The sequence below is a fragment of the Mustela erminea genome, chromosome 7 (assembly GCF_009829155.1).
Source record: "Mustela erminea isolate mMusErm1 chromosome 7, mMusErm1.Pri, whole genome shotgun sequence".
Taxonomy (NCBI): domain Eukaryota; kingdom Metazoa; phylum Chordata; class Mammalia; order Carnivora; family Mustelidae; genus Mustela; species Mustela erminea.
In genome coordinates this window covers 17,914,365-17,930,995 of record NC_045620.1, presented here as the reverse complement: position 1 = coordinate 17,930,995, position 16,631 = coordinate 17,914,365, and the positions used below count along the sequence as shown (strand labels likewise).

The 16,631-nt window shown below is 44.0% G+C and overlaps 1 protein-coding gene across 7 annotated transcripts in view; it reads right to left on the bottom strand.

Moving 5' to 3' along the window:
• CHD6 (chromodomain helicase DNA binding protein 6) overlaps positions 1 to 15,937 on the bottom strand; it is a 194,400-nt gene extending 178,463 nt beyond the window's left edge. For 5 of the 7 annotated variants that reach the window (XM_032350646.1, XM_032350642.1, XM_032350648.1 and 2 more), the window contains exon 1: positions 15,835 to 15,935. The gene's annotated coding sequence lies outside the window, so the exon portion shown is untranslated. Of the gene's footprint in view, positions 1 to 3,115; positions 3,200 to 15,834 lie in introns of all 7 variants that reach the window. The other 2 variants (XM_032350647.1, XM_032350643.1) reach the window with 1 other exon arrangement.
• Positions 15,938 to 16,631: the final 694 nt, after the last annotated feature.

Here is a 16,631-nt window from a genome sequence, read left to right as displayed (position 1 = left end):
GGCTAAAAAGAGGGAGAACGCGTCCGAACAAGCAAGCATGTGAAAATTTGGCAAAACAGTAACTGGCGAATCTGAGTAAAGGGGAGATGGGTGTTAACAGTACCACTCCCCGTAACTTTCTGTGGGTTTGATGTTTTTCAAGATACCAAATGGCAGAGGGGAGGTGTGAACGGCGTCAAGTATAAAAAAGTTTTTAATTTCTATATGTTCCAATTCCCATCTCTTAGAACAGAGAATGAAGAGCTGACATAAAAATGATTCACGGCATTTTTTGAATACTATCCCCATTCAGAAACAAATATATTTGGCGAAGAAAAATTATTTCAAGTGCACAAGGCAAGTCAGATTCTATATACCACATGGATAAATTCCTGAATTACACAAATTAACAGAATCCAGTGTTAAGGCTCACTTCCTACATATTATTGTGGAAGCTAAACCTTAACACTACTTTAAGAATCTCGGGGTGCCTGGCTGGCTCAGTCGGTGGAACGTGCAACTCTTGATCTCAGGGTTGTGAGTTCAAGCCCCACACTGGACGTAGAGATTACTTAAATAAATAAAACTTTTCAAAAAAATACTTCAAGAATCTAGATACTTCCTGGGGATTCTTTAAGTAAACAGTGTATCACCACTGATGGGTTTTACATAAATGTCAAGAGTTAAAGGCACACTTGCTTATTTGCACTACTAAGGAAAGATCGAAGGGATAAACCAAATCCATATGCAGACTTATTGTTGAATTATTGAATTTTAACTTCCTAAATCTTTAATTGGAACTATGAGGAAGTAAAAGTGACTAAAAAGTCTCATTTCCATCCACTAGCGTCCCTAAAGGAATTTCTATTTAATAACAAAAAAGGAGGGACGCCTGGGTGGCTCAGTTGGTTGAGCGCCTGCCTTCGGCTCGGGTCATGATCCCAGTGTCCTGGGATCGAGTCCCACATCGGGCTCCTTGCTTGGCAGAGAGCCTGCTTCTCCCTCTGCCTCTGCCTGCCACTCTGTCTGCCTGTGCTTGCTCTCGCTTCTCTCTCTATGATAAATAAATAAAATAAAATATTTTTTTAAAAAAATAACCAAAAAGGAAAGAAGTAAATGAAATAAAAATGCCTTAAGTACTCTGAGTACCTGAACAAAAGAAAACGAACTTTAATCAAGGCGAATATTTACTGAGAACCTACTATGTACAAATCTCTGAGGAATTCAAAGCCCAAACACTGGACCTTGTATCCCTGGGGAGAAGGGCCACAATTTTGTTGAAAACACAGAGGAAGAAAACTGAAGAAAAATAACAATGGCTGGCTCAGTCTTCCTTGTCCTGTTCCCAATTCCCAAAGACTTCTTTCCTAGCCGGCCACAGCAACAGCCTCCGCATTTACTGACCCGTCATCAGGCCTCTCAAACCACAGGTTCTCAGTCTTGGGTGGCACACTGGAATCACCTGGGAAGTTATCAATAACCCAGTACTGGTGTCCCTCATCCAGACAAGGATTTTACTGGGTGTGGCCTGGGCGCTAGTATTTTCTGAAGCTCTCCAGCAATTCTCATGTGCAGGAAGATTTGAGCACCACTGATCTAAGCCAACCTCTGCTGCCCAAGTACAGCACACAGACTACACATTGGTCATGATGACTCCTCAGGGCCCACACAAAGCTCAACTCCTTACGTCCTTTTCAAAGCCTTTCAACATCTGCAATCCACTCCTCCAGGTCTATCGCCCACCACAAATCTACATCCCTACACTATACTCCAGCCCCAATGAACTTACCACCTGCCCGCCATCCCCGCGCAGGGCAAGTCTCACACAAAAGGTTCTCCGAACTCACAGATACCAATCCCCATCTCTGGCTATTAAATTCCAAATCAACTTTCAGGAACCAACGGGGACGTTTCTTCCTTTCAAAACTCTTAACTCCCCTGAGTAGATGGTCGCTCCCTCTTCTTGCATTCCAACCAAACTCCGGACACAGCTCTAATTTGACATTTATCCTGATGTCTGTAGTAGCAGCTTACATTTCTCTCCTTCTAACAGACTGTGCATTCCTCAAGGGCACAGACCATGTGCATTTATCTTCAAGTTCCCAGTGCCCGGCCATGGCTGAAACAAACTGAAAGCCTGATAATTTGTTTACTAAATAAATGGGCATCACATGCTTTGTGGAATAATGACGAACAATATGTGAAAAGACAAAGGCAGTTAAATAAGAAATGCCAGGGGCGCTTGGGTGGGCTCAGTCAGTTAAGTATCTGCTTTTGGCTCAGGTTGTGAACCCAGGGTCCTGGGATTGAGCATAGCAGTGGGCTCCCTTACTTCTCCTTCTCCCACTCCCTTTGCTTGTGTTCTCTGTCAAATAAATAAACAAAACCTTAAAAAAAAAAAAGGAAATGCCAAATGAGTCACATAGGTCAAAACTGACTTGACAAGTGCAGAAAGGAAAGAGGGTGCTTCCAGCAGATACAGATGGGGAGAGCCTCACGAAGACAGTGGGACTTGAACTCAAGTCTCAAAGGAAGGAAAATATCTTGACAGGCCAAGAACAAAGAACAGAGAACTACAAACACAGAAAATAGCAAAGATATGGCTCGGTGCACATGAAAAAGCCACTCAGCTTGGCTTTGGGTTTCTTCAAAAGATACCCTAAGAAAAACGCTAGAAATGAATCATCATATTGTTCTTAGTTATATAAATCTGTATGTCACTATACTCTCCTTAGTCCTTCTCTCCGCCTGATACATTATGGCTCTGTATATTCATATACTGTAACACAGCACCTTTTGTAAGAGCAGGAACTTTTGTTTACTGCAGCGTCCCCCCAGGCTTACATCAATACCGAGCACACAGTAAATGTTCACTACATATTTGCCCAGTGGATGAACGAACATGTTTATGACAGGCCTCTGATCTAATGTTTCCTTTCACCTGGAGGCTTCCTCCCTGCCACACCCCGTCTCCACATCTGAAGCCTGTCTACCCTTCCAAACCGAATAAATGCCCTGACTCTAAGCCTTCTCTGATATCCTTCCTCCCCCTTGTCTGAACTCCCAAAGAACACTTTTTAGGGACTACCTGGCAACAGCACAATTATCTGCATACAGGTATTTACATATATCTTACCTCCCCTATAAATTCTTTGAGGGTAAGCTCTAGGTCATTTTCCCCCCAGAGGAGAGGAGCCTGTATAGAGTTGCTCAGCAATCCCTGTTAAATAAAAGGAAAAATTAAATTAAGTGTGGTATTAAGCCTTTAAAATATTAATATCAGAAAGACCAAGATCAGTAATGATTTCTCTCCACACATCTTGGCCCTGTGAATGCCTGATTCTTTCAAATCATCATATCCAACACAGACCATGCTTACAATGTGCCAGGCATTATTCCAAGGCTTTACATAAATTAACTTAATCCTCAAAAGGACTATATGAGATAGGTATTATTATAACCTCCATTGCACACATGAGGAAACTGAAGAATAGGGAGGTTCGCACAGCCAGTAAGTGGCAGCTCCAGGATTCAAACTGGTGGTCTGGCTGCAAAGCCATGCCCTTAACTACTGTGCAGGAAAGCCTTGTGATTGCTGGGCAGCCTCCTACTCATGTAGCCGAATGTGGCCTGTGGAGAATGTACTGTAAAAATGTTAGAGATGCAGAGATGCAAGGATATCTAAGGCAAGGAACGATCCCCGTCACAGGAAAGACGGAATTCCGGAAGGCAGTAAAGCAGGTAACAGCTGACAGAAAAGGAATGGAGGTTTCTGCAGTACAACACTGGAAAAGATAAATGCTGGGAAGAGACCCTCGGACCTGGAACTTCAGGAGCCTTGGGAGAAAGGGCTGAACAGAGAAGTAAATAGAAGCTCTGGCATGAAATTATGGGTACGGAGTTGGTACAGCATACAGAATGGCAGCAAACTTACGAAGTGCTTAAGAATGCAGAGCTCGGGGCACCGGGGTGGCTCAGGCAGCTAGGCATCTGACTCCTGATATCAGGTCAGGTTTTGATCTCAGTCAGGGTACTGTGACTGAGCCCCACATCCAGCTCCACGCTTACAAGGGAGTCTGCCTGAGGATTCTCTCCCTCTCCCCCTGACTCCTGCCCCGCTCACATGTTCTCCCTCCCTCTCTCAAATAGGTAAGTAAATCTTTGGGTGCTGGGCGTTGGGGGAGAAGGAAAGAAAGAAGGGAAAAAAAAAGTAGGGCTCAAAGTGCTGGGGCTACCAGTTCTGCTAGACAAGTAAATAGAATTCCTCTGCCTCCATTTCCTCAACTGCAAAATGGGCTAATGTCAGCATTTAGCCTTGAGGATCAATGAGGAGAATCCAGGTATACATCAGGATGGGCTGGTTTAAGCTACAGTTAAAACTCCATTTAAAAAACTCAGTGGTTTAAAGCATAGGCTTCCTGCTTACATTATGTAACCACTTCAGATTCCTTTCAGAAAAAAAGAGATACTTGCCTAGAAGTGTCTCACATCACTTGCACTCAAATTTCAATATCCAAAGCGAGTCACACAGCCATGCTCAACTTCAAGCATGGAGAAGTGCTACCCTACCATATACGCAGAAGAAGAAGAAGAAGAAGAAAAAAAAAAAAGATTATCAGTGAGCAGCTCTAACAACCACCACACCACGAAAGAGACTTGCACCATACTTGTCATGCAGTCAGCACTCAATGACTGACAGCTGCTACTATGATCCCAGTAACTGGGGGGTCTGGGAAGAAACCTGTTCTACCAACCCCAAGTTACTGAAAAGCTAAACAAGTACGCAGATGTGGGGGAAAAAAGTCCACGTTATTTGCAATAACCCAAGGTAAATTTACAAAGGATTTCACAATGCTATCATGGAGAGAGATGCCAAAAAGTTTCTAGTAAGCAAAAAATAGTAAACAGGAGTTACCAGAATAGTACCACAAGCCTTTTACCAAGATATAGAAGGGAGGCACACGCCAAAATGTTTCTAGTAAACAAGACATAGTAAACAAGAGTTACCAAAATAGTACTACTCACCCTTATTCATTTAAGACATGTAAAATTTCATTGATACCTTTATTCTTAGAACATTAAAAAACATTATTCAGCCTTTCACAAATTCACTTCTAATCTCAGAACACAACTTCCCCATATTATTCCTGTAAATTCTTAAGGAAATTCTCCCACGGGGGTTTTTAGGACCTTAACCATCGATCAGGGAGAGACCTGCTTAGTAAAATGAGAACTGAATTCTAAGCCAAATTTGGCCCTAGACCAGCTCTATGGTCTCACAAAATATTTACACGACTAGATATCCATTCAATCATCCATAAGATGACGAAATTGGACTAGAGGGCCTCCAAAGTGCCTTCCAATACTACTCTTCCTCAGTTCTAAGAAGCCAGAAAGATGCTCTGGTTTGGAAGAATCTAGCTGAGATGCTGAATTATGTAAGCCCTGACAACGCTTCAAGCTTCAACTAGAAGTTAACGGCCATAACCACAGCTATAACAGCAGCAAGAAGGCTGAGTTCAACACAACACAGGGCAAGTCAGTACCCAGGGAGAGCCCTGCCAGCATGGAATGCCCCATGAGAGCGGAGAAGGCCGGACAGAGTAGGACTACTCTGTGTAAGTAAGAAGACTGCTATTTGGCCATGGCTTATGAAATCGTCTTTTAATAACATTTCTTTCTTTCTTTCTTTCTTTTTTTAAGATTTTATTTATTTGAGAGAGAGAGAGAGAGCATGAAAGGGGCAAGGGACAGAGGGAGAAGCCGGCTCCCTGATGAGCAGAGGGCCTGATGTGGGACTTGATCCTGGGACTCCAGGATCATGATCCGAGTCGAAGGCAGTTGCTTAACCAACTGGGCCACCCAGGTGCCCTCTTTTAGTAACATTTCAAACAACATTCCAGTCCCAGCTCTGGGACCTAGTGACAGTGATGGGAACAAACTTGAAGGAACCCACAAACACTTTAAACTTGGTATCTGTCAACTGTGAGATTTCAGTGCCAACACACTAGGTTTTTCAACTCCTTAAGACTCCAAAGCAGGGGCGCCTGGGTGGCTCAGTTGGTTAAACGTCCAACTCTCGCTTTCAACTCAAGCGAAAGCGAGAGTTGGACGTTTAACCGACTCTCAGGGTCCTGAGACTGAGCCCCATGTCCGGCTTTGCAATGGGGGTGGAGCCTGCTTGAGATCTTGAGATTTTCTCTCTGCTTGTCTTCCCCACACCCTCCCCACCCCAAGCGTGTGCACAATCTCTCTAAATAAATAAATAAATAAATAAGAAGACTCCAAAGCAGTAATCCAAATGTATGTCTAGAGGTCAAGAACTTGAAACTCTTTGGACAAAGTCAAACAAAAGAGCCCAAAGCAGCATGTTACAAAGTGTTAGGCCCCCAGATCAGCCATACCGGTGTCCTTTTCAGCCAAACAGAAACTCCTGCCAGGACAACCTGCCAGGACATCTTTACTCACTCTGAGAACTAAGACTGTCCCTACAGCAAAATGGAAAATGGTGCTGCTTTTTTTTTAAATTATGTTATGTTAGTCACCATACAGTACATCATTAGTTTTTGATGTCATGTTCCATGATTCATTGTTTGCGTGTAACACCCAGTGCTCCATGCAGTGTGTGCCCTCCTTAATGACCATCACCAGGCTAAACTGCCCCCCCAGCCCCTCCCCTCTAAAACCCTCAGTTTGATTTCCAGAGTCCGGTCTCTCATGGTTCATCTCCCCCTCGGATTTCCCTTCCTTCTCCTAATGTCCTCCATGTCATTCCTTATGTTCCACAAATAAGTGAAACCATATGATAATTATCTCTCTTTGACTTATTCACTTAAAATAGTGCTGGTTTTTCAAGAACACCAATGGAAGACAATACCTTAATTCACGCCATAAACAAAGCTGAAAGACGCTGCTACATTAAAAATTTTGCTATTCCTGCAGCCCTAACCATGATCTTTAAGGAACCTACTATGAGGGTGTAAACAATTTGGGACACCCCCACTGTCTCTCCTGCTTCAAGAGTCACTGCCTATATGCAATCTCCTGCCTGAAAACCTAAAACCTGGCAAATATATTTAATAAAATTATGGTACAATTAGAAAAGACTCACTGTGTCTGGACAGCATTTTAAAAAGCTATTTACTTTCACAGCTATGCTTCCTGCTACCTGTCAATTACAAAATAATCTCCAGTCCTGCCATGAACACTGATGGATATATTAGAGTCGATGCTATCCTTGATTTTGGGGAGTTTAAATATGAAGTACAAGTAGATGGGGACGGAGACAGGGAAGCATATACAACCCTAAATGAGTAAAAGAAATCCTTTTAACAAATCAGTTTTTAAATATATTGGAAGAGGACAGAAGACATGGCTCAATTTTTCAAGGGAGGTTTGGTGAATATTATTGAAAACGAAGATTACCTTTATAGAATGCAAAAACCGTCCTCTAAGTAAGGTGATAAAGCAACGATACTTTACATAGGAAAAACCTCTATTAACCAGTCCAAAGTGATGAGAACTCCCAATGATCAGTGCTTTCTACTGAGGACTGGAAAACTGCAGTACTGCACTTAAAAGCTTCAATATTTACAGAAAAGACAAAATCAAGACATCATGCAAGTTAGTCACAGCCATGAAGGGTCACAAGGCCTCACTAAAACAGCTACCTTGCTGTTTGCAAAACCTTCTGTGACACAGATCTAAACTTATTTTCTGACCCTACTATTTTCTTAACATCAAATCAACTTCTAGATAAAAAGAGGTAAATATAAATGGGCAAATAAGTGCCAGCTTTTATTCTATGATTTGCTCAGTCTGATTTAAAGCTATAGGACAGTATTGTCCTATCCTGTATTTTCTAAGTGAAAGGAAGAAAAATCCACTTTTGCTGCCCCCACCCTGAAAGGGGGACCCCGAAGTATCTAGACCCGTGGTGTCAAATGCCCATGCCACTATGTGACCAAATTTAAATGAACTAAAATTAAATAAAATTTAAAATTCTGTTCCTCAGTCATACCAACCACCTTTTAAGGGCTCAAAAGCCACATGTATGACTAGTAGGTTCTGCACATAAGACATTTTTCATCATAGCATAAATTTCTACTGAACAGCGCTGATCTAGAACAACGTTTCTTAAATTTAAATGTGCATAAAAATCATCAGTATCACCTGCTAAACAAGATTACTGGGTCTCCACCCCAGGTCATTTATTTCAGATCAGTCTGGAATGGGGCCTCAAAATGTTCATTTCTAAACAAGCTGCAAGATAATGTGATGTTACCTATCCCTTTAAGTAGTGCTGCTGAGGGTTAAGAACTACTTTTGAGGGGTGCCTGGCTGGCTCTGTCAGCAAAGCATGGAACTCTTGGGTTTTTCTTCTCCCAGATCTTATTTATTTATTTATTTGAGAAAGACAAAGAGAATGTGTAAGCAAGGAAGAGAGAGAACATGAATGGGGGTGGGGTGGAGACAGAGGGAGAGGGAGAAGCAGACTCCCCGCTGAGTAGGGAGCCCAGTGTGGGGACTCCAGGACCATGAACAGAGCAGAAGGCAGAGGCCTAACCTAGTCACTCAGGGGCCCCAAGTGTGCAACTCTTCATCTTGGAGTTGTAGGTTTGAGCCCCACAGTGGGTAAAGAGATTACAAAAACAAAAACACAACTTTTTGTTATTTCTCAATCCATCGTGGACTAATACTTTTATAAAATACCAGAAAAATAAATTACCAGGAGGAAAAGTTTTTTTTAAAAGAAAGACTATACTATAAACTTACATGTCTTAATAGACTCAACAGACAAATCAATTTTATAAAAAATGCTCTAAAAACAGCTACATGTTTCAAGTGCTCTACTTACCTCATGAGACAGTTAACAGTTCACAGACCTGCACAGATCTGCAGATTATGAGTAGCCTTGATCTAGAAAAGCTTATTTCACATTTTAACAATTATCTCTGACTCTGCCACATGGTCAAAAAGGATGGTGTCCTGACTTCTTCAGGCTAAGCTACAGTTGAATTTAGACTGCTAACTTCATAAGAGTTGTTAGACCAAAATATACAAATGAACATTGATAACATCTTTGTGTTAAATTATATAAAAATTTCTTTCAGTAGGGGCGCCTGGGTGGCTCAGTGGGTTAAAGCCTCTGCCTTTGGCTCGGGTCATGATCCCAGAGTCTTGGGATAGAGCCCCGCATCAGGCTCCCTGCTCCGCGGAGAGCCTGCTTCCTCCTCTCTCTCTGCCTGCCTCTCTGCCTACCTGTGATCTCTGTCAAATACATAAATAAAATCTTTAAAAAAAAAAAATTTCTTTCAGTAAATAAAATCTATGATCTGCACTGGCTCACTGGACATAATCTTTCAAAGAATTTCTTAGACTACTGTTGGCTTCCTTGAACCCAAAGTAAATAGTCCCAGCACACTTCTTTGCTCATATGCACTTAGGGAAGGAACAAACCAAACAGAATCCCTTCACAGGAGTCAATGCCCTTCCCCAAACTGCCTCACGCTTAAGGTGTTTTCCTCCAATGACATATCAAACCAAAAAAATGGATTTTTCTTCTAGTCAACTTCTGGTCTGGCCCAACAAACAAACTTCTATGAGAAAATTTCCAGGATTTCTCTTTGGCCACTTCCTAGAGACTACTTCTGGAATTTTCTTGTCACTCTAAAATTTTGTTTTACCAATTTACTTGACTTTTACTTAAGCAAATTATAAAACAAGGCTCTGAGAATTTTAACACTTGATTCTTTCTCCTACGGTAACATCTGGTTTAACAGAACTCGACATATACCCATGTTATCTGTAAAATAAGCTCACAAGCTCAAACAGACATTAAGAAAAATTCAACCTGAAATTAACCTTAACAGAAAAGTCAGAAGGAATCACATACAAAGTCTGGGGACTATAAAAATGGGTGGATTTTTTAATTGTTCCTCTTACAATGTAAGGGGGAAAAACCCTTTTCCTCCTAATATATTGAATGAAGCAGTAACAGAATGATTAAGAAGTATTCAAAGCAAGAAAATGTCAGGAGAGTTTGCCATGGCCACCCCTCCAGTCCCATCTGCAGAGGCAGATGGTTGAGGCAGAGAGGCCCAGGACCCTCTAACACTGTTTTGCATTTGCCCTCATGGCTCCTGCTCCAACCCTTACTCTTTTACCCGTGCGCACGATCAAGGGTATGTAACAGCTTCCCAAGTGTAAAGATAAGGTAGGGAAGAATTCGGGATAACCCTTTGCCCAGAGGCTGCCCGGAGTGATACCCAAGGGCTTCACCAGACGGACACCACAGAACCTCCTAAAGGCCCAACAAAGTCAGCCTCCTAGAAAAGATTTTGCTCCTAACAAAACAACTATTTCTGAAACAACCTAAATCCATGATCTTCAATATTGTTTTTGTGTGTGGATGGGAATAAATGATGGGGGAGGAGAAGGCAGAGGGAAGGGGGGTGGGAGTCAGAGATCCCTTTGAGAATCACAAGAAGAATGGACTCACGTCTGATCGAAGTGCACCAACAAAATTTTCTATGCTATTCTGTGGAGTTCACAGACAGACCAGACCTAAGGGTCCGGGAATCCCAGGATAAAAAGCCTCGACCTAAATAGGTAGGAACCAAAGGCCAAGGTTACCACAGTAGTTAGACCTCCTTTTAACCTGAAGCCTGACCTTCTATATAAAGACAATCTTACAATTAAAAAGTATAGAGGGGTGCCTGGGTGGCTCAGTCGGTTAAGTGTCTGCCTTCATTTCAGGTCATGATCCTAGGGTCCTGGGATTGAGCCCTTGTCGGGGTTCCTGCTCAGCAGGAAGCCTGCTTTTCCCTCTCCCACTCCCCCGCTCCCCTTGCTTGTGCTCCCTCTCTCTATATAAAATAAATAAATAAAATCTTTTAAAAAATAAATAAATAAATGAAATTTAAAAAAACAAAAAGTATAGAGATTCCAGGGGCACCTGGGTGGCTCAGTTGATTGAGCGACTGACTCTTGACTTCAGCTCAGGGTACAGATTTCAGGGTTGTGAGATGGAGCTACACTGGGCTCTCTGCTCAGCAGGGAGTCTGCTTGGGATTCTCTCCCTCTCGTGCCCTAAGCCCTCCACCCCACTGCATGCGTGCTCTCTCTCAAGTAAATCTTTTGTAAAAAAAGGTATAGAGATTCCAAAAGTAAAACACCTTGGTCACATAATGTACCAGAAATTTCAAAATATATTTAAAATTTACTGACAAAATATTTGGTCCATAAAATTAATCAGGGAGGGACGCCTGGGTGGCTCAGTTGGTTAAGCAGCTGCCTTCGGCTCAGGTCATGATCCCAGCGTCCTGGGATCGAGTCCCACATCGGGCTCCTTGCTCAGCGGGGAGCCTGCTTCTCCCTCTGCCTCTGCCTGCCATTCTGTCTGCCTGTGCTCGCTCTCTCCCCCACCCCCCCGATAAATAAATAAAATCTTTAAAAAAAAAATTAATCAGGGATACTTCCTACAAGAATCTTTAGCTAATAAAGGAGTAGAAAAATAGAAATCTCCTTTTACTTTTTTAGAAAATTCAAAACCAACTTACATTTTGACTTGTGTCCTTAAGTTATCTTAAAATTCTACTTCCTAGTTTTCCTCAAATTTTCAAATACTGTCTTAGGAGGTTAAGTCTTCTGAAACAGCCAGTGAATAAAAGTACCACAGAAATCTATTAAAATATCAGGTTTTCTCCCTTGCTAAAAAAATTTTAAGTCCTCCATTATGACAATAAAGAAAAAAAGTTCATCAACTTAAAAAAAAGGACTCTTCAGAATAGGAACTATAGATTCTAAAGGTCTCAATGATGGGAAATGACAAAAAGAATTAAGTGTAGGAGGATGTAAAGAATCACTATTACAAATGATAAAAACCAACGAATGCAGGTACTACAAGCAAAAAGAAAACATTTTTCTCTGGATTTTATGCAAATAATTTAGTTCAGAAATGGGAACGGGGATGGATATTTTAAAATAACTCCATTTTACTACCTTCAGGACTTTTATGGAAGTAACAGAATTTCTCAAGAGGGTATCAACGCCTCCACAAAATGAACTAAAGAAAAGAACATGTTGGCAAGGAAAAAGTGACTGCATTCTCCTTCTGCACTTCATGGCTATTAGTACCAGGCTAGGCTGAACTCTTAAGTGCCCTACAAGGACCTCTCCTACACTAGTGAGGCAAGGGGGGGGAGGTTAAGGGTGCCCTTACTGTATCCTAATTTGCCTCTTCAGTGACAAACTCTTGAAATGAGGAAATAAAAATAGATGAGTGTGTAGAACAACTTCTGTCAGTGAACTTAACCCCATACCACTAAACATGACAGCACACTCCAGCTTTTAAAGAAATCTTGAGAGGGCAGCAGATGAAAAGAATATTTAAATCCAGCTGATCTGGGTTCAAATTCTGGCTTCAACATTCACTAGCTTCAATAGCCTTAAATAAGCCACCTCACCTCTCTGAGCTTCAGTCCAGCCTCCTGGAGTGACCATGAAAATGGGAGACGTTTGTGCATCTCCGCTGCCCCAGTGCCTGGCTGAGTGCTGGACACACACCAGGTATTTATTCAGTGCTAGTTCTTTTTGCTTGTCTCACAAGTATGCCACATTCTATTGGAAGGAGAAGAAAAAAAACAACAAAAAAAAACCCCAAACCTGTTCTCTTGGAAATAGGTATCTAAACCCTAGCTATTATTTTATGTATCAAAGAGTTTTCAATATAATAACCTGCTACAGGAGAATGCAGGCAGTCCCATGGAATTCACTGCAGCTTTTCACCTGCATTAAACTAAAGCTCTGTATGAAGAAGGTAAGTATAAAGTGAACCGCCAAATATTTATTAAAAATAATACTATTTCGGGGCATCTGGATGGCTCAGTTGGTTAAGCCTCTGCCTTCAGCTCAGGTCATGATCTCAGGGTCCTGGGATCAAGCCCCACACTGGGCTTCCTGCTCAACAGGGAGTCTTGTTTCTTCCTCTCACTCTCCCCCTGTACACTCTCTCAAATAAATAAATAAAATCTTAAAAAAAAAGAAATAAACTATTTCTAACCTTGTTATCCGGGGGGTGGGGCGCCAAACTGGATGGCAGGGAGTGAAAACATAGTCTCCTCAGTTGATTTAGATACAGTCACTGTCACATACCAAAAATATTTTTGCAGGCAGAATCCTTGAATCCTCTAACCTGTTCACAAGGATTGAGAACATTTTTATCTCCACTTGGCCATTACCAATACAGAGTCTATCTGTGAAAACTGAAAAACACAGGTCCCTACAGTGAGAATCAAGCCTGAGAGTGTGGAAGGCTTTCTCCTCATTGTTTAAGAGGGGAAGACATAACCACGATCTCTGCTTGAGGTAAAGCCATGCTTCCAAGAAAACCGAAAAACTTGTCTGAAACTTCTATAAATCAAAGAGATCTCTAAGACGCAGGGGCCCAAATGTCTGCTGTTTCTGGTAAGTTTTCTGTAACGTAATGGCAAAAAAATAACAAATGAGATTTGGTTTCTAAAGAGATATGATTCTGCTTGAGATCTTTGGCATTGGAAATGTTATAAGAATAGTAAATCAATAAAAAAAAAAAAAAAAAACTAACTGCCGAAGGACCATCCAGAAATACAGCAAGTGTTACTTGTGGCTCTCCCATTTCACTCCAAACTGGTCTTTCAACTTCTTGTGTGGTTGGCATGAATATACCGATGAGTTTAGAGAACTTCCAACCATATCAATAAATTATAAAAATAATGATAATGGTAAGGACAGAGTATTAAAAACCATGGTAAAAGTGATCACACTGAGTCACCACACTGTAACAACAGAAAAGCTAAATGTAAAAAAAAAAAAAGCAAAGAAATAACCGATGTAATTCCAGGCAGACTGTCATAGCACTTCGAGACACAAATAATTTCACAAGAGATCTAGATTTATTTTGCCCACGGCCAGACTGCAGCAAAAACAGTATCATATTCTGGTTGCTATAAAGGAGACTCCAAAGTTAGCAAAAAGGAAAAAAAAAAATTATAAAGGTTAGCTTTTAGTAGTAAGTAGCCCATGAATGAAGAAAGAGTTTAAATAATCCATCACAATTTATTTAGATCTGCCCTGGGAAGAAAGAAGCCCAAAATTAATCATTTACCACTTCCCATTTTCCCAGGCCTTTGGTTACAGTCACGCATTGCTTATATGAAACCACCTGTTCAGGCTGGCATAAACCATGGTACTTGAAGATTCGTGCCTAATCATTTTTTCATACATAGATCTCAAACTTGCTCTGTCCTGCCAAAGAGCCACAAAGTTCACAAAAACTATATCCCTGAGGTTGCCAATGGAATCTACCAATTTATGCTACCAACAAACTACTGTATAGTGCACAGCCAGTGACAACAGATCTCCAGAAAGGAAGGCAGCTCGCAGTTAGCCTTGGGAGCATAGTACTGAGGTCCCTATGAGGACTTTTCTAAGTACCACAAGCACATCCCCATAAGGCATGTCAAAACTGGGGGCCTCACAGGACTGCATCCCAGTATGCCATTTGAAAAACAGTAACTGAATCTCCAGCAACACTGCAGACACTCTAAAAATTAATTAAAAAAAAAATTTTTTTTTAATGTCTACCTTCTCTGTTCATGGAACTGTTACATCAGAATGAGCAGTTTTGAAAGGTTGGGGAATAAGGCACATACAACAGCTCCAGAGACGCCTGGAGATGCCAAGGATTCACTAGAAGCCTTGGCCAGATTACTAATGGTCCATAAACCCTAATTTGGAGAACACGGGCCTACAAGTCGAAAATTGAATTATATTGCCTTATTAGATCCCACACTACCGAAACCACAGTCACATCAGTCATAACTGGAACGAGGAATACTTTATGTACACAAATATAAGTGCCTGCTTATGTATTTTTAATTGGATCAAATAAAACTGAAGCTGCAAACAAACTCAAATTTCAATTATCTCACTAGTGAGGGGATTTCCTAATAGCGTCTTTTTAAAAACCAAGTAGCTGCCAACCGTCTGCACATCTGACAAGCATGTCCCTGGAAATTTGGGAGCAAAAGGCTCCCGTTACTTCTCAACAGCGAAGAAAATAAATACCCTAAAGGGGACAGATGATTCTTTTTTTTTTTTTTTTTAAACTCAAGCATGCAATCTAATAATGCACAAAACTTGGCTGCGGGGCTGCTGGACACCTCCGGGGTTCCAATTTTCGGGGCGAGTGCGCGCTAGTGCGTAAGAAGGGGGCGGAGGGGGAGCGCGCTCCGAGGACGCGCCGGGGCCCCCGCCCCCTCCCGGAGCAGCAGCCTGGCACCAGCCCACCCTCCTCCACCCCTGCAAACAGACGCAGGACGCCAATAAAGCAACTTCTCCGCGGGGGCGGCGGCAGAATAGCGGTCACCCCCGCCGCGCGCGCCGCACCACCCAGCCCGCCCGAGGGGTCCCTCTACGGCCCGCCCCAGGGGGGAGCCTCCGCACGCCCCGCCCCTACCCGCCAGGCCAGGGGCCGGGGGCTGCCCGGACCCCCGCCCCTCCGCGCGGCCCGCAGCGGCGCACTCCCAAGGACGGCCGCCCGGCCCGAGCGCGGCCTGAGCGCGAGCAGGAGCGGGGCGCGGCGGAGGCCGGCTCCTCTCCTCAGGCCTCAGGCCGCCGCCTGCCCTCCGCCAGGCCGCCCGCCGCCGGCCCCGCTCGGACCCCGGCCCGGCCTCGGCGCCGCCGCAGCCCCTCATCCCGGCTCCATTCATAGGGGCACCCCAGCCCGGCCGGCGGGGCGGGGCCAGGGACCCGCGGACAAGGCCAGCCAGAGGAGGCCAGGGAGGAAAATAAAAAGTTAAGAGAAGAACTTACCTAAAATGGCTCCTGCAGCAGCCAAAATACAAACAGCTATTATTTGGTGAAGTTTAGCTCAGACACCCTGCAAGGACACCCTAACCCAGCTCGGGCCCGCCTTCCCTGCAACGCCATTGGGCTTCGCCAGCCCAAAACACAGAATCATTGGTCATTCTGGCTGCCGCTCAGGCAGAAGCCCATTTCAAGCTTGCTTGCAGGGGCGAGTGATGGGCTCGCTCCATTGTGCTCGTATTTGCATGGATGTGATCGCGGCGCTGATTGGACGGCGCCGGGGCCGCCCCGCCCCCTGCCTCGCGCCCCCCCCGCCTTGGAGACGCTGCTGCGCGCGGCCCCGCCCCCCGGGACGGAGCGGCGGGGCCACGGGGGCGGGGCGGGGCCGGGGTCCTGCGGGCCGAGGGGGCGGGGCGGGGTCCTGCACGCCGCAGACCGCAGGCAGGGGGCGGGGACCCGGAGTGCGTGCGGGCGTGGAGGGGTTCAGCCGGCAGGTGGAGGTCTCGCAGGTAGCAGGCTAGCGAGCTGGAAGATTCGGGGCTGGCGTCTCCCGGGGTGCGAGAGGATGTGGCTGGGGTCCCGCGACAGAGAGAGATTCTGCTTGGGCCGAGGTCCCGCAGACAGAAGCGAGGAGAGGCAAGGGTCCCGCAGGTCAGAAAAAGATGCGGAGAAGCCAAGCAAAGAGCCAGGGAGTTTCATTCTGTGTCTCCAGCCGCATCTCCTACCGCTCTGCCTGGTTCCCTGGCACTCCTGGCACACGACAGGCTTCTTCCCAAGGCCGCTGTACACCCCGGGAGTTTTCA